Source organism: Hibiscus syriacus, unplaced genomic scaffold (genome assembly GCF_006381635.1).
Source record: "Hibiscus syriacus cultivar Baekdansim isolate YM2019G1 unplaced genomic scaffold, ASM638163v2 tig00004004_pilon, whole genome shotgun sequence".
Taxonomy (NCBI): domain Eukaryota; kingdom Viridiplantae; phylum Streptophyta; class Magnoliopsida; order Malvales; family Malvaceae; genus Hibiscus; species Hibiscus syriacus.
In genome coordinates, this window is record NW_024061991.1 from 188,605 (window position 1) to 214,887 (window position 26,283).

The window sequence follows — 26,283 nt, forward strand, 5'->3', positions numbered from 1 at the left end:
ATTCTATCATGCATTAATTACATTGTTTTCATGTGAATGAAACTTAATCCTGAAAATTTATCCCCCTGGGATACCTCTTCTGCGAAGACTTTTGTGTATGAGATGATGAACGACTTTGTTTCATTTATCCATATATGTATATATATATCCCTTGTTGTCCCCTTTTGAGCCTATAGTATTTTTTTTTTCTGATTCAACCCAAACCAAGGATCACCCTCCAAACTAGGGGGCAAGGTGGAAGAAATTGCTCACATGAGTGAAGACATCAATCCATAAGAGATACCAAAAGGTGAATCAAGTGCCAAGTGTGAAGATCCAATCAGAACAAAGAGCAAAAAAAAAATAAAAAGCAAAGAAAAAAACAATAAGCACATGTAAAGATTCCCTCGAGTCAAATGGCGCATCAAGCTTCAAACTATGAGATTGATCAAGCACAATTATTCCATAATCATTTCCCTCGAAGATCATAGAGAATCAAGAGAGAGATACATACAGGCATATTCAAATTGAGTAAGACATGATTGAAGGCATCAAAATAAATTGATCATTGGTTCAATACCCTAAAACACTTGTTTGTGCCTATTTATCCTTTTCTTTCATAACCATGAACCATGGCCTACATTTCGTGACTTAAAAAGTCCCTTCTAATAATACATGGATTTCTAAACAAAAGAGACTATCTTCATATTTCATTCCGCACATCAGGATTAATTTTTATTTGCAAAAAGTTTTCTAAAATCTTTAATGCATGATAGAGAAAAATAACAAAGGGGGGTTCAAGACGTAAATTTTGAATGACGTTTTGAAACCAAAGGAGGATTCGAGTTGGAAACTTGAAAAGGCGGCTCGAATAAAATGGTGGCTGAGGCGATCACACAAATTCCTTAATAAGGCATTTCACAATCCAAGTGTGACCATGAGAGCTGGTGTAACACCCCCAACCCGTATCCGACCCGGATACGAGTCCGAAGTGTCACATTGACTTTTCAAACATTTATTCGTATAAAATAGTGAGTAATTTAAAAACTTTGATAACATTTAAACTTATTCAAAACGTTTACAAAAATATATCAGAGTTCATACAATTTATATCTTTAGACTACATGCCAACTACACTCTATATATAGTACATATATTTTTGATCTGACATTTGGTAAGGAGAACTGACCTGTCTTGCTCCGCATTACTCTTACTCTTCTCGAAACCTACGTGTGAAACAATCACACGCTAAGTCGAAGACTTAGTGAGGCATAAAACTTGTAATGCACTTTATAACATATATCAACATGCATGTCTGTTCTATCATGTTTTACCAAATTACATGATTTCCTCATATCATGTAAAATCATATCAGATTAATTAACAATAAATACATACACATAAATCACATTAGCAGTTTATCATGAAATCAACTTTTGATCTTACTAGGCATTTCCTGAGGTGTCCGCTCTTCATCCTACCTGGCCAGGGCAGGTGAATAGCTATCACAATCAGGAATATCACCTTTCACTTACTTCGAAATTATCACGATCGGATTTCTACTGTATTAAACTATTCTTATTCTATTAGCAAGACAACATATTCCTTACACTATCAGATCAGAAATTTTTCAATCTATGTTGGCATGTACACCTTTTATGACACTTTAGACTTCGGTTTATGCCGAGAATCGGCTAAACCTTAGCTCTGATACCATTAAATGTAACACCCCCAACCCGTATCCGACCCGGATACGAGTTCGAAGTGTCACATTGACTTTTCAACATTTATTCGTATAAAATAGTGAGTAATTTAAAAACTTGATAACATTTAAACTTATTCAAAACGTTTACAAATATATCAGAGTTCATACAATTATATCTTTAGACTACATGCCAACTACACTCTATATACAGTACATATATTTTCTGATCTGACATTTGGTAAGGAGAACTGACCTGTCTTGCTCCGCATTACTCTTACTCTTCTCGAAACCTACGTGTGAAACAATCACACGCTAAGTCGAAGACTTAGTGAGGCATAAAAACTTGTAATGCACTTTATAACATATATCAATACATGCATGTTCTGTTCTATCATGTTTTACCAAATTACATGATTTCCTCATATCATGTAAAATCATATCAGATTAATTAACAATAAATACATACATACACATAAATCATCATTAGCAGTTTATCATGTAATCACATACTTTTATGCTTAACCTTTTCAATCAAACTATACACACAAAACATCATATCATTTGTAATACATTTAATATCACTAACATATTTTGTTTATATCTCTTGATTAGCCCATGTACATATGTGAGAACTATAGATATGTGAGTTTATGGAGGTTGTGCACTAATGTTGTCACCACAGCTCATATAAATGCACCGAAGTGCCATATAGATTGCACCGTAGTGCGTGTAGAGTTGCACGTAGTGCCATATAATAATGTCCATAAGGACCACATATCATTCCTTAAGAATCATATACATATACTAGGGATCAAGTATGTGTCTCACCAGACTTCACACATGTTCCAAAGAATACATATATGTCCCGAAGGACCACATATCATTCCTTAAGAATCATATACATATACTAGGGATCAAGTATGTGTCTCACCAAACTTCACACATGTTCCAAAGAATACATATATGTCCGAAGGACACATAGACCTCGAATCTTGGCATGCCAACTATACCCTAGCTCTCATGACACATAACATGGGCATTGTCATTTAACAGTTCACATTACTTGTCATTTCTCTTATGTTACATACCATGTATGTGTAACCATGTATTCCATATCATATCACATGTTCATATAATCTCATAGCTTCTTTCACATATACATGTAATCACTTAGTCTATTTTCATGTAATTCTTTTCACTTCTCATATGATTTTATATTCATCTCATATTTCATATAGTCATTGGTATTTCATTTCACATTGGGCATGTCATAGCATATATCACACATACATATATCATGTAACATATAATAACCTATATCCATTTCATGTATCATGCACATATCAAAATCATAAATCAAATAACATTGTATATTACATACTTTGTTCCATAGCATATATTACATATCTTATACTTACCTAGTTTACTCTATTTCACACATAGTCACATAATCACGTAATATACTTACGCATATTTCATTTCATACCTAAATCATATAAACCAATTCTTCCTCATAAAGTTATATATTCATATAATATCATATATCCTATAAGTAAATACTTATCTTATGGTTTGGTATCATCATTTATACTCAATTCCCTTCACTAATATATTATCTCATATTACTCTATAGTCTAATCTTATTTAACTCATCACCTTTCTCATGTAGTCATATAAATATAATATAAATTCTTATAATTGATCACTTATACTATTAACATGTATGGCCACTTATCATATAACCTATTTCACATTCTCATGCAATCGTATAGACCATTCATATAATTCCTATACTTATCACAATACATGTATTCACACAATCATTTAACACATATTGTAATATATCACATATACCCAAATCAAACATATGCCTATGATCATAAATTAATGCATTATAATATAGGAAATAGACTCGTCGCAAGTCTTATTTCCATTAAATCATAAACAAATTGTATGCACTCACCTGGCCTCACTAGTCCATTCCAATCTCTTATCTTCCCTATTTATCGATCTTACTTGTCAATGATTCCGGAACTCGTTTAGGCTCTGAATCTACATAATTATACATTTTAAGACAATTATAGATACCTACACCTTGTAATCGGATACTAGGAACTTAAACGAACTTATTAAACCCATATTCACAATTTTCCTTTAGGGGAATCGGTTCCCTCCTGTGGGGTATCGGTTCCCCCATGACATTCTGGAAATTTTATTCGCTTGAAGGGTTCGGTTCCCCTGAATGGTACCGATTCCCCTAGCCCAGAATTACATTTTGAATTCGAAAATCCCTTCATTTTCAGCTCCATACCTCATACTCACTTCCATTAATATTCCTAACTTTCATACATAATTAAACTCGTTTCTACTCCATAATACTTCCTTAAACTCAAAATCCTATCTTTTACATGATATTCAAGAATCATACTCAAATACCAACATGTTCTAACTTTAATTCTATCACCTTATACTTCTAATTAGCTTGATAACAAGTCAATCCAACTTCAAATTCTTATTATGACCTCTAATCCAATATTTCATTCAATGGCTTCTAACCTTTAATCTCCCTTAACTTACAATTCTTTGAGTTTCTACAACTCTTTTCCTTCTATAATCTTTCTTAAGGCTTCCATAATAAAACCATGCTGAATTTGAAGGATTAATCAAGAGAAATTAACTCACCTTAGCTTGGCTCTTCCGTTGAAGAAGAAAGAAGAATCAAGAGTTATCTGGAAACTCTTGTTTCTTTCACTGGATATTATATACCCATTATCTATTATTTAATTATTACCATTGCTTAATGACCCTTTTACCCTTTTAGTTCATTCACTTAATAATTCATCCTACCCAACATCTTTAATTAATTCCTTCACTTTTCGATTAATTGAATTTGATCACTGACATTTAAAATCTTACACTTTAATCACTAACCCGGTATGGAGGATGTTACAGCTGGGAGCCGGAGAACACTTCCAATATGAGCATACAAGCTACCCCATCAGATCAGTGAACATCAAAGGAATAGAAGGTCAACCATTAACCAAACACAATAACCTGAGACTTTTTTATCCTTTCCTTACTTAACCATTACCAAAGATAGCTTTGATCTTGACACTTGTCACATAGCTATAATTTTTCAACTTCACAGTGAAAGAAATTGGACTCGAAGCCACGCAATTTACTCAAGATTGGATTTTAACTTCACGACGAATGATATCCAATTCAAGGCTCAACTTCACAGCGAATGGGTCATCCACGATTTTAACTTCACGATGAAGGGTATCGTGCTCACAAGCAGCATTGGATTTCAACTTCACAACGAAGGATATCCAATTCAAAGCTCAACTTCACAGCGAAGGGGCTTCCCAGTTTCATTCAAAGCTAATTTCAACTTCACGGCGAAGGATATTGAACTTGAAACAATACAACTTGCACAAGATTGGATTTCAACTTCACAAAGAAGGATATCCAATTCAAGGCTCAACTTCACGACAAATGGGTCATCCACGATTTTAACTTCACGACGATGAATATCGTGCTCACAAGCAGCAATGCAACCATTGGACTTCAACTTCACGACAAAGGATATCCAATTCAAGGCTCAACTTTACAACAAAGGGGTCATCCACGATTTCAACTTCACGACGAAGGATATCGTGTCCACCAGCAACATTCATCTTTAGATTGGATTTCAACTTCACGACAAAGGATATCCAATTCGATGCTCAAATTCACGACGAAGAGGTCATCCACGATTTCAACTTCACGACGAAGGATATTCAATTTAAAGTTCAACTTCAGAATGAAGGAACCATCCGTGATTTCAACTTCACGATGAAGGATATCCAACCTGACCTGATCTCCTCATCACGTAGGAGTTGTGTCAACCATAGATAACCAGCCGTCCTCATCACGTAGGAATCGTGTTATCATCCCTAATGATGGTTTGTCGTCCTCATCACGTAGGAACTGTGTCATCCCTCGACCAAATCTCCTCATCACGTAGGCGCCGTGTCAACCCCAGATAACCAGCCGTCCTCATCACGTAGGAACCGTGTTATCACCCTTAGATGACCTGTCGTCCTCATCGCGTAGGAATCGTGTCATCACCCGACCTGATTTCCTCATCACGTAGGAGCCGTGTCAACCCTTAGACGACCAGAACTCTTCATCACGTATGAGTTGTGTCGTACCCACAACACAAACATATCAAGTCTCCAAAACAAAAAAAGAAAACCGGACAAAAATTGATTGTCTTTTTTCTTCTTTGTTATATTCTTGTTAACACAAGAATATGCAAAGAGGGGCAGCTGAAGACACCAGTTTTTGTCCGGGATAAAAAATATTAATATATTATTATTATTTATTAATTATTACCCCACCCACTAAACCTAATAAACAGTTACCTACTCTATCACTAGTCCACTACCCTTCCACCATTAGTCCACTACCTAATCTACCAGTACCCTGCAACCATAAAAGGAGGAAACCAGGGGAGAGAAAAGAGGGGGGAAGCTGTTAGTAAATGAGAATCATCTCCGGGAAGCTCTTCCCGGCTTGTGAAAGCATGTGTGTGTTGTCCTGCTTTGAGGTCAAGATCTCAACAGCCTGTTAAGCGTTACAAGAAATTGTTGTCTGAAATATTCCCCAAGTCACCTATGTAATCTTATTATATTTGGGCTTCGGACGTGGCCATATAAGTTAGCTATCTTTAAGTACTTTTGCTTTAAGGTGGAGGAAGCTGTTAATGTAAGTTGCTTTTTCATTTGCAATAATATTATTTTCACTTTTCAATTTCAGTAATATGTCAAATTCTGATTCATTTTATACATTATTTCCATAAATAGTTCAAGTTATTCTTGATTGAATCTGTCAAATCTGTTTTCTTATTTTATTTAGCAATTTAGTCTCTTAGTTTACAAGTTATTCTTGTACATTAATCTTTGAATGAAATTTATGTTATTTTATTTCGAGTCTCTAGTTTTAATTATTTTTATTTTAATCATTAGTTTATATATAATGTTATGTTTGATAATTTTTGAATTTGGCTCCGTGATGTATGTATGTTTCATTTTAGTCACTGCTTTGCATATAGTTTTATTATTGTTTAGTGTTCCATGTTCCTCGTCATTTTATTTTAGTTCTAAGTTTTATTTATGGGTTATTTTATTTTTAGTGCCTGGAAATATTTTAATTTTTGCTCTGTTTTTTTATTTATGTATTGTTTAGTCCTTTAAAATTTGTTTTTACTATTTTAGTCCTTTAAATTTATGTTTTCACTATTTAGCCTTTTAAGTTTCTATTTTTGTCATTTTAATCCTTTAAGTTCATGTCTTTGCTAGATCTCTTATGGAGTAAAAGGATTTCTTTTAATAAATAATTCAAATCAAATTAATCAATATTCAATAAATGGATCATATTTTAACTTGATATTTGATTCCGTATTTCCACCATTACAACAACATATAAGCAAAACAGTACTAATTTTGGCGTTGTGGGGGTGCTAATACTTCCCCACGCATAACCGACTCTCGAACCCGTTTTAATCGATCTTTGTAAACGCAAACCAACTTTTTGTCTTAAAATGATTTTTCTTAAAATTGTTTTTTAAAAGACGTTTTAGGTATTCAACCTACCTAACCCAAATGTTGATGGCGACTTTATCCAATTTAATTCAATATCACTCATTTTCCAAAATTAAAAGCCGTAATCGTTTTTAAATAATAAATAATTATTCCGCCTAAAAACGGTTATGACAGTCGTGTTGCAATATATATGTATGTATATGTGCATTCGAAAGGTTGTGCTTTGTTTTACAAGCTAATGACTGCAAGTTCTGTGCATTTACTAAGTTAATAGCTCTTAGGTCCCCCTCAAACTATCTCCCTTGCTTCCTCCATTATTCTTTCATGCATATATACATGACAAATAAGGAACGGATACATGATTTTATTAAGAGACAAATTTATAAAATTTTAGGGATGAAAACAAAATATTAATAGAAAATATAAATAAATATCTAAATTATATGAGAATTAAAACCCTTCTCTGTTAGTCCCCTTAATTCATCCTTGATAACAAAGATTATATAAGATAATTGTTTTTTACTGTCACGATCCAATGGATGAGTGTTGGTATGTTGTGCTCCGTAATACCCCCAGAGACTTGATAGACATCATGGATGGAAGTAGAGATGACATTGAAACAAGATAAGAAACTTTACCTTTTGTAGCACAAAACTTTGATGAAAATATCACTAATATTATTTCACAATTTCAATGGGTTCAGGAGGACATGGATGAAGATATTTATGAAAATTGATATGACATAACAATGTAGATTTATATCTTAATTGAGTAATTTATAATATTATAACTTTTAACATGATATCATTCAATATATTCATTAATAGTAATATTTTCACTAAAATTGTTGTTCGTTTATTACAAATATTATGCCTAGGAGAAAATTAAGTGATTTGCGGATTGTTCGAGCTTCTCAAGAGGAGGAAGAAACAAGTAATAAGGAATTGAGTGGTGTTGGATCTTCGGAAGTTCCGATTACTGTTGAAGAAGTTGTACAAATTTAAGGTAATGTTCGACACTTTCTTTAATTGTTGTTAATTTTGAAAACTTACATTGAATTATTTTATTTTTACTTTAAACACTTATGTTATTTGTAGGAAATTTTCTTAGAGGTCTCAGATTATTATTTGAAGCAAGCGTTAGGGAAGAAATGAAGAGACCACAAGAGTTCTTTAAAAAGAAGTATTTCAAGAATGATCTCAGCCTTGAAGAAAAGCTGTAATTGTCCCACCTGGAATGCTCAAGTATCAATGGGAAGATGCAGTCGGGTTTTAGAGTTCAAAGAAAGTACATATATGATGTATTTTCAAAAATAATATAATGTCATTATAATATTGATTTATAAGGACAATTTTAAATTGTAGACCGAGAACATGTTGGTGTTGCTAGCAGACAACAACAAAGTTTACTCACACAGCTGGATCGAAGAGTTTTGCTTGTATAACTAATGATGAGGTATTATTGATTATTCGCCTAGTGATTACAGTTGGTAGCACATAGTAACGAAAATTACTTATATTATTATTTAATTTTTGCTAGACTTAATTTTTATTCTACATTGTAGGAAAACACGTTTGGTAATAAAGTTGGACGAATAAAGCTCTTCGACATGACACATACAAAAAGGATGGTACTCCTATGACTAATGAAGCTACAGAAATTATGACATTTATTGCAGACAATATTGAATTATGTTATATTTATATATAGTATGCATTTTATTTAAATAATTATTGAATTGATTATTAGGAAAAAAATTGAGGGATAAAGGGTGAAGTATGAAGCTACGACTTCAGTCATGGTATTGTTAATGCGGTGAGATCGAAATCAAGTTATTAATAAAGTTTTGGTCCTGAAGATATGGTCGGGGTAGTTGTCAAGGATCATTTGATACCCCAACCAAATATTTGGATTCACTTCATTCAGTACATGTCATCACATAGTCAATCTTCCCAATTAGAAGTTAGTCGTTTAAACAATAGTTGCTGAAATTGATAAAAAAAAAGTTGCTCAAATGAAAGTCAAAACTAAAACGAGGGAAGAGAAGAATCATCATATTAGAAAAATGTGAAGACCTTCAAATCAATCAACTATGATGCAGATGACGACAAATACTGTTATGCATTTCAAGTTTGTTGTTATAGATGTCAAGTTTATTGGATAATGCTACAGGTTAAAATTTTAAATTTGGGTAACAAAGAGTAAAAACAACATTTGAAAAATCGGTTTAATTAGCAGCGTTTTGTATAAAACGCCACTAAATACATAGTCAATACCGACGTTTTTAAAAAACACCACTAATGTTCTAGATCTTTTGCGTATTTATAAAAAACTTTTAGCGGTATTTATGGGAACAAACAACCCTAAATGTTAAAATATTTAGCGGCATTTTTGGAACAAACATCACAAAGAAAAGATAATTAGCGACGTTTTGAAAAAATGCCGCTAAATCATAACCTTTAGCGGCGTTTGTAAAAAAGACACCGTGACCTTTTACGGCGTTTGTTTTTGCGTCACAAGAGTTTTTAACGACGCTTAAAAATGCCGTTATTTGACTGAAAAACGCGGCTAAAAAACCTGTTTTGATGTAGTGATTGATTGTTGGATCTTTTGGTGATATATAAATATGATTTAATACTAATATTGTTCATTTTTTTGAAACTATTAAATGGTTTTATTTTTTTGAAAGATATCAAGTGGCTTTAGTAGTAAGGGGAAGTTATTTTTTTAGAGATCTGAGTTCGAGCAGTTACATCTATAGGGCGTGTGCGGGTTGTCAATAAATTAAGAAAGTTCTTAACATATTAACTTGTAATCACCTAGACTATTGAAAAAAAAATATTGTTCATTTGTATTTTTTAAAATAAAAAATTTACTCGAAACGCAATTGCTAATACTCTATGACATGTTAATAGTATCCAAACTAAATCATAATCAAGGACTTGATAATTACAAGTCGGATAACATAATTATCATTTTTTCAATTCACAATCGCTTAACTTCTATTTATTAAATATCACAATTCATATATGACAATTAATACTTTTATTGCTTAACTTCAGTATTAGAATTAATTCGGATTATATTTTACTTGACGAGTGTGATGTGTAACATAACACACCATTCAAATACACATATTATCATGCTTATATATCAAAACATTAAGATCATATTGAAAATTTCATAACATACCTTAATATTGTTCAAACTAGCATTAGGTCAGTTTTAAACCGAAACCAATTTAACAATTATAAAACAATGTTGCCTAACCAAACCTTCCAAGCAATACATAAATATATAACACATCAGCAGACTCGATTTTATTACTCATATATTCTGAGTTTACATTATGCCTTATATTGATAGATTATTCGGCTGATTATTCTTTTCCTTATCTCGATGGTCTTGACCAAATCATCTTGAGTTTCAAGAACAATCACATATGTCATTAACACTTTTAACATCAAAAGTATATTCAAAAATTGAAAATTAACGTATATGACCATAACCTTTATTTTAGGATTGGAAGCAATTTCACCAAGCCTTCAACTTAGAAATGGATAGTTAGTTAGTTGGGATTTTATATGAACACTCGAGGTCATAAAATTGTTTCTATTAGAAACTCTTACTGTAGATTCCGTAGTGTAGCAAGTAGTTCTAGTTAGATAGATTAGTACTCAGATTGTAAAATTATCTATAGTCGGCTAAACCGTAATAAATTTGTACAAATTTAATAATATCATATTTGGGCAAAAATTGTATATGATACATACCATATTTAGTTTCCATTTAGATTTCTCTAACATACGTTAACAAATTGCCAAAGATTTTGAGAAAAAAAATCAATCGGTCACTCTCAAATGTCCAAACTTTTGCCATTATTGCAACCATTTTATTAGCGATCCCTCTCATCCTACAGCATGTCTCTCTTCTTACATAGAATCTAATTTGACACGGAACCAGCCAGTTTCATGATTACGTGTGGGAGAAAAATGAAAACAATACTTGATTCCATTGGAGAGTTGGACCCCAAAGTCGAAGAAATCAGAAGAAAAAAATGGCTACAGATCTGTTGTGTCCGTTTGGATCGAGTTAATCTGAAATCGATTGTGGTTTTTAAAAAAATAATTATTTAGATTTAATAATTAAAATCTTCTAAATTTTGATTACCTTGAGTTATTTATTTAAATTGTTTTGATTTAGAATAATTTCAGTTTTGATCCTTTAAGTTTTATTTTTTAAATTTTAAATGGACAATTTAAATCATTAATTTTTAATTAAGTTCTGATTTATATCAGATCAAATTTTATATTTAGATCATAGTTATCTGATCTGCTAGGAATGAGATGGTCCATATTATATCAGCCGGTGAATATGCTCACTGTGCAAAAAAATAAAAGAATGGATACAAGGAGAATAATAGTAATATGCGTCGAAACTTTAGACGGATAAAATTTATCATATTAATGTTATGTATTGATTGCTAGTAAATTAATAATCTCTTTAATCAAAGATTATTTATTTCAAAATAAATATTAGGGTAAAGTATTATAAAAATTTGTTAAAGCAATCTATCTGTGGTGGCAGTGCCGTAGCTTCCATATTCTAATCGACTCTTGCATAGTTCCTCTATCTCTTTCAATGGTTATGGTTTCCCACTTTTAGAATCCAAGTTCACGGGTGACTAACGTCTCCATTTCCATTCTCTTTAAGTTGCACTAAGGTGAAAGAAGGAGACCCCTTAACTGGGGCACCCTCAATTCCCATCACCGCCAAAACATTGTCCAATTTAAAGGTGAAGATGATCAGTAGCCAAAGCTGAATCGTTCAATGTTTGTTGGAGAATATGGTAATATATCTTTTGCCAAAAATGAAAAGCATTTTTCAAAGAGATTCCTAGTTGGTCATTGTCAAGTTCCTCATCATCTTGGCGTGGGTCTAACCAGAAGAATCATTGGGCAACATAGCGTTGTGTTCAGGGTTTTAAATAGCGTTCGCGGTCACGTTTTCGGTCGCGTCGTGTTTATCGCGGTTGCGGACATAACGGATGACATCACGTCACTGTGGGTGTCGCGGTCATGAATTTTTTTAAAATTTTGCACACTTATCTTAAAACATATAAAAATAATTATAATTATAATGAATCATTTAATGATTTTTAAAATGTTTTCTAAGCGAAATTGACATATATATAATAGTTTAACTAAATAGAAGACTTTAAAAATCCGATGATAGGTGTCGTAACCGATTTTCGCCCAGTACGATGTTTCTTGGGGAAAGCAAGTAAATAAATGGTTTTCAATGAAATGTTTGGAGTCGTCATCGACCTTTGGGTTAGGTAGGTCGAATACCTAAAAATCACCTTTCAAAAGAGTTTTAAAATAACATCATTTAAAAGATAAACTAGTATACGTATAACCAGAAATTCATTATTTTAGTAATAAAAAGGGATTTGGGGTCGATTACACATGGGAAAGAATTAACACCCCCTCAACGCCAAAATTGGTACCCCATCGATTATAAATTGTCTCTAGTTGTGGAAATATAAGAATTCGAATATAAATTTAAGTTATGATCCTATTATTTCAAATTCGATCATATATTTTATTTAAAGGAAAATTCTAAGGTAAGCATATAACTAAAGTAAGCATATTTGATTTTTTAGGCTATTCTAAGTAGGGTATTTATTTATTTAAATATCAGAATATAAGGCCTAAAATAAAATAATTCAGAATATTAAAATATAGAATTAAATGACTAAAATATAATAAAGTAAAGCGTAGAGATCAAATAAATAATAACAATGAGTATATTATAAATAAAAATAGTGACCAAAATAAAGAAAATAAATAATACAGCTAATTTTGAAATAAAAATAAATGAGTGATTAAAATAAAACTAATGAAACTAGAGCATCATATTCAAAATAATAAAAAAATGAGGAAGAGGTGACTATTTCATAAAAGGAACATAAATGTTAGGGACCTAAGAAAGATTAACCCTAAAACTTCTTAATAAACACTTCAACAAATAATAAGGTAAATTATCATGATCAGACCCTATGATCCAGATAAAATTCAAATAGTTCAAACACAATGACAAAAATACAAATATGCAGCTAAAAATGGGGACTTAAATGAAATTAATCCAAAAATAAAATATAACCTAAAACAATACCCCTGTGTACTTCATCTATTTTATTTCTCTCCCTCTCCATCTCACGAACGATGCTCACCATGGAAGCTCCAAGCCTCTCGATCGTCGGCCATCGAGAATCGATGGCCACTCATTCCGACGACCACCGCCGGTTCAACCAAACTATACCCAATCTGAAGCCACAAAACCCGAAATGGGTTTCAAACCGCCGTCCGAGACCACTAACGAAAGGTAACGACTCACCTCTTTACTGTTTTGGTTCGAAAGTTGCTGAGATAATAAAAAATTTCAAAGAAAAACTCACTGTTGCTTTGGTATTGCTTCGAAAAGAAAAAAAGAAGAAGGATCCCTCTATTACATTAACGGTAGATAACGGTAATAGCATCCCGTTATCGGTGCTATTCACCGTTACCCGTTAGATTGTGGATGCGATCGATTGATTTTGGCGTGAATCCGTTGCCCACCGTTATTTTCCGGATTTCGGTTTCGGACGGCGGTGCAACCGTGAAATAACAGATGTTATTGTGTTTTTGTCTCACTATTTTAAACCCTAGTTGCGTTGGCCATTCGCTTTCGGCAAGGGCTCCTTTCCAGGCATTATGCTTGCGTTCAAAACCCACTCAATATTTCCTGGCCATTCTTGCGTTTAGATTAGGACCTTGAGGGTGTGATTAGTCTTATCACATGCAGTGAACCAATACGATTGTTTTATTTACCCTTGTAGTGATACCAAATTTTATTGAAACAAATTAAAGAATACACAATTTTAATAATACAATCAATTACAAAGAGAATTTTAGAGACCATGTCTACCAAATAAATTTAAACATAAATAAAATTGAAAGAAAATCCAAAGACACAATAACAATTAAAGCCTTTTTGAATCTAACATCTATAATTTATAGTAACCCAATAATCGTCAATAATATTCATTTGTCTCTATCCAACTAGACATTTTAGAGACGATGAATGAGTGACGAACAACAAAGCAAACGTAAAGACTATTTCATAAAATAAATCTATATACATAGAGAGATAATCATAAAAGACAATTAATTGATTGTTAAAAGTCTTCCAAATTGATAAATTATGAAAATAGAAAAACACAAAATAACACCATATGATATGTTGGGATTTATGTTTAAATTTGACCTATTGAATAATTTCAATGTATAGAGAAAGATACATTTACACGATTTATCAAATCTACTTCATAGTTTTCACTTGAATTAAATACTAATTAGTCAAGTAAGATTTTAAGAGAACCTTGAGAAAAGTTTTTTTTTATTTGCTCAACAACTTCGGTGTTGTTGAAATTTATAATTGAAATGTAATAGCATGAGATCATCCAAGGAACGTTTAATTCATGAAATGTAAGATTATATCTATGAATAGAATGTCTAGAATATTATGTAACACTCTAACTTCGATTTTAACTCTTCGTCGAGTATATGAGTGTTACACCCGACACCATAATAACCCTAAACTTTTCATCCATGGGAGAGCATGATTTTCTCAAAATTTAAAATAATATATAAAATATAAATAGGAGGTCTTTTAATTTTTTAAAAATAAAATATATAAAAAGCATTTACATATCACTTATTTAAAACTTTAATATTTACATACACACTTAAGTAATAAATTTTAAGGGGTAGCAACATTTGTTCATAATTGTGAGTTCAGTCATGATGAATTAATTTATATGAGCTCACATGCTTAAGTTCATCAGTAATTATGAGCTAACATGCTGGTGATCAATAAGAATACCCCTCTAGTAAGCAATCTCACCAAGTAGCACAACCATATAATGTTTGTACTTTCGGGCCGTACCTTCAAATAATCTTGAAATACTTGTATGAATTAGTGCAAACAATCTTAAAAATCAGATTAGTGATTTTCTTGATAAAAAAAACCTTTATCATCCAGAGTCTACAAGATCTTATCAACAAGAACCGAATTAAGAACATGAACAACATTTTTGTATAAATCTAAAGGGGTATGAACTTCACGGTCCAACGAGGGTTGAGAGAAAGAATCACTCTTATCAGCGTGAAAGAAAGAAATGATTCTTGGAGTATTCCACAACTTGGGCCATTTGATCTTTAGAAATCCTGAATAATCTCAGAAAGTCTTTAAAGAACATCATTCATTATGCAAAAACTACACGTCTTTAAATTTCTATTCATTACGTCATTCGACCTTTGACATTTTATTGGAGGATTTTGAACATAAAAATCATTGGAAATAAGGTATGTTTTAGGCTTGGTTTAGCCGATATATCCTAGCTAGATTGGCGAATACTCAACCCTAGAGGAAGGGAAGGTACCTAATAGATGTGTTTGAAAATAAGATGTTTCGCATCAATTTACTATAAGGAGCCTTGATCCGAATTGGAGACTTGCCTAAAGATTATATTCCTCATAACTCAATGGCTTAAGTTCTTTATTTTTATCTGAGTCTTTAGGCTAGTGGATGAATGTGATTTTTATGTAATACCCTAGAGTTATTTATTAGGTGCCTTTATCTGAGTTCTGTGGAAACATAGGATTGATTTGGATTTTAATAACATTAAAACCAATGTTTCAGCAGTTGTGGAGAAAAGTTTAGTGATAGCTCGTCATAATCCTGAGTGTTGGTCTAATAATTTAAATTTACGATCAAAATGAATTCTATCGTCCAATGTGAGAAGCCGAAGAATGACTGGGTAAAATAAATACATATGGTGTTGTGGCCGCTGGTTTAGAATTATGAGGTGTTGGTTGAGTCATACGATGGATAGGGAGTTCTTGATCCCTTGTCTTTGAATTTTTACAGGTTGAATCAGATTGTTTGATGGTGGTGTTTCTCATCAACTCCCGAAATGCACACACTAATTCTCATTCATTAATCTGAGTCATTGAAGCACTACGATGTCGAGGATGGGCGATTAATGTTATATGGACTCCATGGCAAAGCTAGTGCCTTTGCAGCACTATGATCTCATAATTCATGACTCCCCACCACAATCCGTCCTTACTCCTCTCTAGGAACATTTGCAATTCTTCTATAAACCTCATTGAGCCTGATAGTTAGTTCATCTCATCATTTCAATTCAAAAAAATGTTAATTATTTAATATATTAATATCATAATTTATGTTATAATTATTTATAACACGATATAAATTATTTAAAATATTAATTAATTATTTTTTTGTTTTAATCTAATTCGATCCAATAGAATTGAAATTTTATAAAATTTAAATTCCACATCAAGCCAATTTAGATTTAAGAAAAAAAAATCCTAGATAATTACAAAAAAATCATTTTTATGTATTTATACGTTATTAGTAAGGTTTTGATTATATATATATATATATATATATATATATATATATATATATATATATATAATATACTAGAATTAAATATTGAATTAAAATTAACTTAATTTATTAATTGATATAATTAATATTTTATTCAATTATTTTTTATTTTGACAAAATATTTAATTTTTTTGAAAAATTAGGGCATGTTGGATCAGATTTAAATTTCTAATTAATTTTTTTTATAGAATTTAGGGTGGATGAAAATATTTTTAAACTCGATTTGAGTCAAGATTAAATTTTATTATGATAATGTCAAGTCAAATTCAAAGTCAACTAAAAACTCATCCCAATTCACCTCGTTACCATGGTTAAATGTAACAAATCCCTCTTTAGTTGTGATGTGCATTGGAGATTCATATTATAACTTATGAATTTGAATCTCGTATATTTCTACAAAAAAAAGTATATTATAATCAATTAAATCGTAAGACATGTCATTGTCTTATTATAATAATAATATTACTTATTTTATCTCAGTTTATAGACAAAACACGTTTCTTAGTCTTATTGAAGGTGGTTTGTCATTAGAGATTCAATATTAATGACTTAGAACAAAAAAATTGCTAACAACTGTCTAAATTGCTAATTTTTAAAAAGTTAAACGAGTCAATAAAAATGGTTTACTAGATTAAAGAACCTTAAAAGTTGAATGATCATCTAAAAATTATTCTTTAATAAATTAAATCACTTTCTTGATAGTAACAAAATATCATAACTATTTACAATTTTGTGCTTCGTGGCGGAAAATTCTGTCACAGTGCTGCCGAGACATACATTTCACTATCGATCCTAACTTCATCAAGGAAATGTGAGGGAATTCATGTTCCATCACAAGTCTATCGCAATAAAAAAATTACAATTAAATTATATTTCACTAATCTGTCAATCATAAACGATAATAGGGACGGAAAACAGTGATGGAGCAGGACGACCAAGGCGGAAGTGGGAAGACTGCTTGAGATCTGATTTGATGGATTTAGCTCTTACCGAGGACATGACCTCTGATAGGAAAGTATGGAGACTTAAGACTAGGATAGTCGAGTAGTGTGGGTCACATCTGTAGGGTGTATCATCTCTGTCTTCTTTTACTGCCGTTGTAGTAATTTACATAACTTCTACTTTTTATCCGTTTCTGTTATTGGTATTTTTTGAAGGCTTAGAACTGGCCTTGCTATCGTTTGAATTCTGTGTATCATTCTCTCCACTTTTGAATTTAGTCGGGTCTTACGTTTCTGTCCATATACAAAGATTACTGCCCATTACAGACGCGCATATGACATTAATGATATTAATGACTGCAGATGAATACTGTACAACTATGTATTTATGTATTTATTTATACATGCATTGCATTTTATCTATATTTTTAATTTTTTGACTGCCGGAGGTCTTCCACGAAAGCTACTCTCAACCTGGCGTTGGGGGCAGCCTACTACCCTACCTCCCCCTTACCCCATTGCATATGAGAATTGGGTTTTGTTGTTGTTGTTGTTGTTGAAAACAGTGATGGAGCAATTTTCCATCACATTTTCTAGTTACGGTTTGATATATAAGTATTTGGCTAAGATTCGATAATGGATTTTCCATTTATCTCGACTCGTTTTGTTTGAATTGTGTGGATGAGATCTTATGTTAAAGCCCATAAAGTGAGTATTTATCCATATGCATTGTGATTGGAGTTGTCCAAGTCGTTAGTATTCGCGGATGTCAAATTTTAATAAATTATATAAAAAAATTAGGATGTAAAATTATAAAATATTAGAGAACGTAAAATTAAATCATCGATAGAAAATATAAAAATAATATTATTATATGAGAATTTAAAATTTTCAGGAGATACGACTGTCCCAACCTCTCTTGATCTATTTATGTCCACCGAGGAAGTTTCCTATATTTAGTTTCTTATTTTCGTTATTGTTTTGAACGTTTTCCATGTTGAATTAGATTTTCATTTATGTTAAATGAGTTGATAATGTTCAACTAAAATGTGGAAGGGTTGAAAGAAGAAGAAAATGTATCCAATTCAAAGAAGATTTGTTTATCTTTTAGGCTAGGTTAATGCTTGGTGCAGGTAAAGATGAATGTAAGCAAAAAAGAAGTATGACGGACTTTGCTTATCGAATCGTCACGCTATTGTTGGAGTAGCAGGCTTTGCTGTAGCCTGCAGAGCATGCAATGAGCTTAGCTTTACATGCAAACAGATAGCAGGCTCGACTCTTTTTCTTCATATAAGATCCCAACGAGTTGCCTTCCTTATGAACCAAAAACTGAGTTGTTGGACCACAAATTTGCAGCAACGCAGCCAAGAAGGCAAGATACTAGCAGTAGATTCGCATGCCGCTTGCGACGATACGTCATACGCCAAAACCCTTCGTTCACAACCCTATATTTCGCCCTAGATGCTACTGTTTTGGACACTACCGGCCTTTGTTTTTTTCTTCCCCGACGCATAGGATGAATAGGGACCGACCTCTTTTTTGTTGCAGTGCATTCAATAATTAAGGAAGTTTCCATAATGAAATATAGCAGCACTGTGGGTCTCGACGAACAGTGATTACCTCAACTTATTGTTTAGCTTTGGTCAGTTAATGGGCCTTTTCGTTTTGCTCAAAATGCATACAGCTTTGCCCTACCTATCATATTTCTTCTTCTTCAACTGTCTCAAAACATGTTGAAAAGCAAACAAAGCATCTTTACTATTGAGTGAACTCGATAGTAATATTATCTCTTATAACCAAAAAAGATCTAAACTAATATTATCTCTTATAATCACTTAAAACTATTCAATATATATTATTTAGATAAAAATCGATGATGATATTTAATTCTTTAGAAATGTGTAATAATAGAAGCAATAATGAAGTTGTGTTGGAGAGTCGTATCCATTATATAGAATAAGATCAATTAGGTCGAAAGACATTAAAATGAGTAATTAATTGATAACCAGTAGGTACTTCTAAATATGCCGATTTTAAATTTTTATATGTAAATGAATTGAATTGGTATATTAATTGTAGGATATATAATCAACTAAGTTTAGCAGCTTTTATAGTTAGGAAATGGCCTTGGGATCCAAAACTAGTAATCATTAATATTTCGTGTTACTAAGGTTAAGGTAGGAGGGGCACCCTGCCCTTTACATTAACTTTCGTACATTGTATCGCCTTGCCTAATTGAATTTTACTAATAAATGCTATTAATACATATTTATAATAATATCGTATTAAAAATTAATCAAAGATGAAAATATTATCATATAATAATCTTATGTATTTTCAAAATTATGCCACATTAGTTAGCAAAATTATGTATTATTTTTATCATTATACCACATACTATTGCCTCCCCTTCCCCCCCCCCCCCCCCAAATATTTACCATAACTGTGTTATTATTTTTATCATTATTTTCATCCTTTTATCATTATACTAGTTTGAAATATATATATATATTAATTTTATTATTTAATAAAACTTTGGAAATTCTATTCTGAATATAAGAAGCAATTTGATTTACCAAGGCAGTTTATACTATTACGAGGATTTAAAGTAGTAATATAGCAATGCAGAGATATCCATAATGACCTAGTCTGAGATATGTATAATTGAACAAGAACAGGCTAATTATATAGTCAACGATAACACTGATAGAAAACTCACGCGTAATAGTTTTTTAACTAAGTTATTGCCTTTATATAATAATCAATGAGAAAGTTAAAAACACTGGTTCCGACTTTCCATCTATCAAACAAGAAAGTTTAAATCATTTTAGGTGGTGAGACTTACAGCGAACTTGGTAAAAACTGTCGATTTATGCGATATTATCGCTTAATGACGAAGAGATATGGCAAAATAAACTACACTCCTATATTTCATGCTAATGGAAATGATGCAACATCCACAATTGTGGAGAGCAATGAAGCTTTTGTCCAATCAATATTGTTTAAATATTTGTTAATTATTGACAACGTGTATACCCTATAAACATAGTTGTTTGAACTTGAGATATCTAAAGAGAATAACACTCCCTTTTACCACAAATATCGCTCGATAATTTCAACAATATGAAGATCAAATTTTAATATTTATAAATATTTTTCCCTATTGTTAGAATGTGACCTACTTTATAGGGAACGACGGATAAGGAAGCGAAGATATATGGAAGAAAAGATACATCTAGGTCAAGTAGGCTATAAGTGCATTTAATCCATTGGCATTCATACTAATATTGCTTATCTATAAAAATTAAAACCCTACATGAAACTTTTACAAGTAACATTTTTGTTTCTCTTACATTGTAATTATTTCTCCTGTTTCTAGATTTAAGCAGCGGCAATGGGGACAACCCTAGCCATTATTCGTTTCATGATCTTGAAGATTCCTCAACTCCAAACATAATAAAAACTAAAAGCAGCGAAAACAAAACCAGTTAAAAGAGTTGGTCGCTTAAAAAAGGTGCAATATCTTCTAATCGAGTGGTCAGAGCACATGTTTTAAAATCAGAAGCTACAAAACTTGGGAAAGTTGCTTCATCTTTCAGTTTCTTCCCCCATGTGATAATTCTACAAAGCCTAGCGAACAAAAGAGTCTCTATAAATATCCATTAACACCTTGCGTACCTTAGCCTACAGAGTCAGTCTCAGACTAAATATAACATAAATCACATGCATATGATTGCAGAGAAGCATTAAAATTTATCGGCTAAGGAGCAAAGGTGTGTTCTCCATTAGAGGGTCGCACAACCCATGCACGTCTATTCAAGCTGTTGTTTGATTTTTTTTTCCACGAGATAAGTGGCTGATATAAATGCTTAATACGTTTATGCGTATAAAAAGTTTGTGAATATACGTATAAATATGTACATTCTCTGTCAAAAGGAAGAGAGGGCGAATTGCCAATGCATGAAATACTGGTAAAGCTGCATCTTGCACTTTCTTTTTTTCTATATTTAGAGAGGTTTAAAAATTAATGAAAAGGGTTCTGAAAACTATTCGTTTCTGCCCTACACGAGCCCTAATTTTTATCGTCCTTTTTTCCCCTTCTGATAGCAAAGGATAAATGGGAAAAAGTGGCTTCGAGTTCAACAAAAACCAGAAAGCAAGCAAATTGAAGATCAATCAAGAACCCAACAAAGCTAGAAACAAAAAAAAGAAGAAGCACACATCCACATGCTACACTAAGTACACTCAAATCGAAAAACAAAAAAAATAGAGTAAACTATTACTATTTCTCATCGATCGTGTAAAAATAGTTATTGAAAATCTGAATTGAAATTCGAAAGAAAAACCAACATCCCCATATCATATGCATCCTCAGTTTCTGTCTCATTTAAATTCTATGCTGTCCAGTTGGGTGGATGTTAACATTTAACATACTTGTAGCTAGCGAAAAATACCAATGATAACGATGAATCTGACAAGTGAAAGGTTTCTCTTAAAAGGAAGTGTCTCCTCCGATATAGAGAGAAAGAGGAACAGGGCGTAAATCAAGACCTTGGAGGTGGGAAGAATTGCGTACCAGCAATGAAAGCTTAAGTGGTGCTGGGTAGACCGAAGGGTCCAGCATATTTGTGCCAGGATTGCTCGAAGTAGAAACCGGGGTTGTCGTGGCAGCTGCTGCTGCTGTGATGAGATTAAGTTGCTGAGAGCTTTCACCGCCACTGCTGTAACGATTTTCAGGGCCTTGATCGTAGAGAATTCCTTTGAACACATGCCCGGCGATACTGACGACCGTTTGATAAGCGAACTCCTCGTCTACGTCGTCCATAGCGCTTACTTTCACACAGCGAAACACTGCTTGTGAACTCACTTCGGGAGGGAATTGGCCCAGTTCCAACCCTAATTTTTTGAAGGCGTAAAAACTTAATAAAATGAAAAGAAACGAAAAGCAGAAAGAAAAGAGAGGCTTGCTTGAATTATTTCCCAATATTATGGGAATTCTCCGTCTGTTTTACTAGCAAATAGTGGCAGAAATAATGGGGGGAAAAGAAGAAAAAAAGAAGGAAAGTAGCAGGTAGGTGGGTTGGGTGACTATGGAGGTGGACTAGCTCACACGCAAATTATATCGATTCCTGAAACATATTACAAGAAAATAAAGTTTGTCTTGCTTAAGTTAGCAACACAGGGTTCTTGAAAATCCACAATCTTAGACCTATATCCAATATTTCTTTAAAGAACCCATCAACCCCGCTTTGATTTTTCATCTGTTTTTTGTTTTGGTTGTCTTTGTTTGTATTGTAAACTACAAGTTTTACCTGATGTGGAGGGGGATAAACGAGTGCAGGCAAGAGAGGGAACACCTTGATTCTCTCTCTGCCTTTTAGGGATCTCTCGAAACTGTTGTTGCCCTTCTTGTTGTTGATTATGCTGATGTTGTGCTTCTTGCAAAGCTGCGAGCTGCTGTGCCTCTCCCGCCTTTAGCCGCGGGAACCCAAGTACTCTTAACGTGCGTTTGGCACTGAAACCCTCGGCTTTTGCAACAAGTCCTGCATCTCAAATGTGCACAGTCTTTCTTAGCTTGGTTCCCACAATCCTGGCAGTTCATCCCTCCTTGCCTCATAACCGTGAACCCTGCCGATCTCGAAGACGACTCATCGGATAAGTTAAATCCAGCGGTTCTACGACTAGGACCCGCCCCAAACGAGTAGTTGGTCACGTTCTGCTGTTGTTGGTAATAATTCTGAGGCCATATCTCAAACCCTTTGTTGTTGCTGTTGTAGATCTCCTCGTTTCTATACAAATACAGACTCTCTTCTTTATCTTCTCCTTCTTGTTTGTTTGTTGCAGCTGCTGCTACTCCTTCTCGTCCACCTAGATAGAAGAAGCCAGCCATTTGTTACACCCAAAATCTGAAATCCTCCTCAATTTGGGCAGAAAACCAATAGCAGAAACACCCCATTTAGTGTCCCCCTCTCAACCCCACCCAGATCACTAGGGTGCTGAGCTGGTTTTTGGATTTTCCTTTGGGCGGTCTTTATGGATTTCAATGGTGGAAACTTTTTCTGGTGGGTTTTTAAAGGCCACTGTTAGTCTATGAGTGTTTGTTGGGGGTTTCGTTTTGACCCCATATTTTTTGCTTCTGCTCTGTCTGACCTCTGGAGTGGCTAGATCTTTTAAGTACAGAGGTTAAAAATGAAAAATGCTTTAGATTTTCGTTTAGGGTAAAAATAAAATAAAGAAAACAAGGATGGTTTTCCCTTGAACTTGTCCTTTCCCTTTAATTCATAGCAAATAATGCACGGAATTTAAGCCCTGCAACGCCGCCATGAGAACTGCCCACCACTCTCCACTCTCCACTCATTTATGTAAAAACCACCTCACTCTATCCTTCAAGGCTTCAACCCTTCTTAGTTCGGAAAAATCATTTTATGAATCTTTCTTATTACGTAATATATAGATTCAATTAATTAAATTAAAATATGTTAATAATTTTTTCAATTATCGTTAAATTTAGACTTAAATTTTAAATTCTTTTCTATATTAAAATTATATTCTATCTCTTCTTCGACCACTTAATTCCCTCCCTCCTCTCTTTATTAATCATAATTTGTCACCATAATCTCTTCATTAAATCTTATATCATGTTATGTGTTTTGATCTTTGAATGAATCTTTAAGTAAGTTCAAATATTTCTCGTCCGAAATAATTTCTGTTCCTTTCTTTTACGTCTTTGTTTTTTTTTTCTTCCTATGGATTCAAGTAATCGTGGTAGTTTGCAATCTTCAAGTGGTGGGAGTGAAGAGTTTAATTCACGCGTTGAGTCAATCAAAGTTCTTTTCAGCCATACCCATTGAGTCATATCAGTCATATTTTTTTGGGTAATCAACTGTCGCAGCCGGTGCTACAGCAACCCAGAGCTGCTCTTCATAGATTTAATATGTAATGAAGATAACATAATTTAAGTATTGTAAGCATGAGAATTATAAAACCAACAAAAGTGACAGTGACTATGGTGATTGTGATTAACGAAGGGATGGGAGGGAAGAGTTAAGATGTTAATGAAGCAATGGAGATTTAGTCTTGATATGAAAAGAAGTAAATAATTAAAAATTAAACTTAAACTTAAATTTAATGATGAATAATAAAAAAATATTAACATGTTTTAATTTGATTGGTTGAGTTCATAACTCACGTGGTCAAGATGGTTCCTAAAATAATTTCTCTAACTATACTAAGGATAAACTATTGGTTTAATCATTTTCATTTCATATTTAAACACTTTTACTCATTAAATTTAAAATTTTAAGTTTTGATATTTATATTTTCGATTTATTAAATTTTGATCACTTATATGACCTATTGTTATATTTTGATTATTGAATTATTAACTTTCATTACTTCGATGACATAACATATGAATATCATTTTATCTCTAAACTTTAAATAGAATAATAATTAGATCTTAAACTTTATATGAATATCATTTTGACCATATATTATAAAATGTCAATTTGATCTCTTAATTTGACCATAGTCTCTCGTCCTTGCCACCACTCACCACCATCACCATGATCATCATCACACCATCACCATTGACTGTTAGACTCTAAAATATATAGTTCATTCCTTTTTGATAGTTTGAATATGAATCTAATGTCTGTTCCATCATAAAATATTCAAAACTCAATAAATCTAGCCTAGAATCCTTCAACTTCCTTTAAAATTAAACCATAAAAATAAATTTATTATTAATATCCCTTTAAAATTACAATCAATAAAAATCTCTATCTATACAATAATCAAATGCATATATTTTTTTATTTATAACATTGTTATGTTATATTTTATGTTTATAATGTTAATTAAAATTCAAATAAGCATAGTGAACATAGAAAAATAAATTTGTAACAAGTTCAAATTAACTTTAATTAAACCGTTAATAACAATTAATCGTTGATGGTTAACAATTTTTTAATTGTTAGAATGTTATTAATAAAATTTAGTAATTATTATAATAGTTAACTGGCCGTTTAGATTAAATAGTACAATTAGCCGACCATAAATATCCTATTATTTATAAAAAAAAAATCAACTCTAATAATTTTGTTGTTAAATACTTACGTAAATATTTTCAAAAATGTTTTAGTGAGATTTGTTTTTTATAATAACTAAAATTATTTGAAATTTAAATTTATATAACTATAAATGATAATCAAAATAAAGGTTTTAACATAATAGAGAGACTTGACTAGAAATGGAGCAAAACCCTGCTATTAATCTCACACTTTATGTCGAGTAATGTAAGAGAGAAAAGAGAGAAAGATGGAAGAAGATGGGTGTGGGCAGTTCTCCACAGTTCTTTTCCATTTTCAATGAATCTAATCAAGTCAAGCTTCGAATCTCTGCCATTGTAGTTTCATCTTTGGATCCAGTTTCTTCCACGTGGCACTGCATCAGCTTTCCATTATTCGTCCCCTGCACCCGAAAACCCGCATGTACCTTTTCTACTGAATTTATTTAATTGATGTCTACACGCATAAATTATGAACCATTA

The 26,283-nt window shown here is 32.4% G+C and overlaps 1 pseudogene; it reads right to left on the reverse strand.

Moving 5' to 3' along the window:
* Positions 1–22,171: 22,171 nt before the first annotated feature.
* LOC120185676 lies at positions 22,172–23,654 on the reverse strand (annotated as a pseudogene).
* Between the last annotated feature and the right edge of the window lie 2,629 nt (positions 23,655–26,283).